The sequence below is a fragment of the Frankliniella occidentalis genome, unplaced genomic scaffold (assembly GCF_000697945.3).
Source record: "Frankliniella occidentalis isolate FOCC.00 unplaced genomic scaffold, Focc_3.1 Scaffold85, whole genome shotgun sequence".
Classification (NCBI taxonomy): domain Eukaryota; kingdom Metazoa; phylum Arthropoda; class Insecta; order Thysanoptera; family Thripidae; genus Frankliniella; species Frankliniella occidentalis.
The window spans coordinates 788,136-789,080 of record NW_026267214.1 but is presented as its reverse complement, the minus strand read 5'-3'; the positions used below and the strand labels follow the sequence as shown (position 1 = coordinate 789,080).

General features: G+C 45.5%; 1 protein-coding gene across 2 annotated transcripts in view; it reads left to right on the top strand.

Moving 5' to 3' along the window:
• The window catches only part of LOC113217723 (uncharacterized), a 124,506-nt gene that overhangs the window by 99,341 nt on the left and 24,220 nt on the right, over nt 1-945 (top strand). The gene's annotated exons all lie outside the window — the stretch shown is intronic.

Sequence of the window (945 nt, the reverse complement as noted above, 5' to 3'; positions counted from 1 at the left end):
GCGGGAGTGTAATGAGATTGGACCGTAAAACTGAGAGAGGAGACAGTCGTCGTCGCGGCGCGGCCCACGCAACGGCGGGGGCCCCAATCGAGGCGAGGGGGCCCCCAACACAGTGGCGAGGACGGAACGTGCTCTGCAAGGAGAAGTGCTCCTCAATCACTTAAAAGTGTGTCTCGCTCTGCGACGACGTGTGAGACGAAATATATTTCGTTCAACGTAAGTCGAACTGCGCGTCGATAGACTTACGTTCCGCCTTCTTATCGCAGCAGGGTTTATTTAATTTAAAAACAGAACGGAATTCTTAGTTCTGTTTTTTGTTTTTTTTTGTTTTTTTTTACACTTCGTAGGGGTTTGGCGTTAGAAACAGAGTCGGCATGCAGGGCTTCTATTGAGTCAAGGCAGGATTTTTAATTACTAATTTTTACGGTTGGAATGGGAACAGTGTATATTAAAGGCGTCGAGCGCCTAATGGTTAGGCAACAGACGGTCACGCCGCCTGTGCGGGTGGCCTATGCTCAGATCGACAGGCGTCAGTCGCTGTTACTTGGCTGCACTGCAGGGGCCGTAACCTAACGTAATGTCGCTACGTTACTAGTTTTCGGCACGGATTGGTACTCCTACCGCGAGTTACACGAAAAAAGAGTTAGCTGAAATAGCTAATGTATTCGCTGTTTGGTATTGGATAACAATATTAGCTCGCTTAACTATTCCTCAGCGAAGAGGGCTTACATGTTAGCTTTCACAGTTCATTTTTTGGACAACTGTTCGGGCTAATGTTTAGCTCTCTTAGCCAATAATTAGACCGGCAAGCTAATATTCTAATCCAAAGCCATATTAGCGAATGCATTAGCTAGCTAATTCTTGTGTTTGGTTGGTTTTTTTTCGTTTGATTAGAACGGTACTTTACTAAAACACAGCGTTTGTTACGTTATACCGTAAAAATCA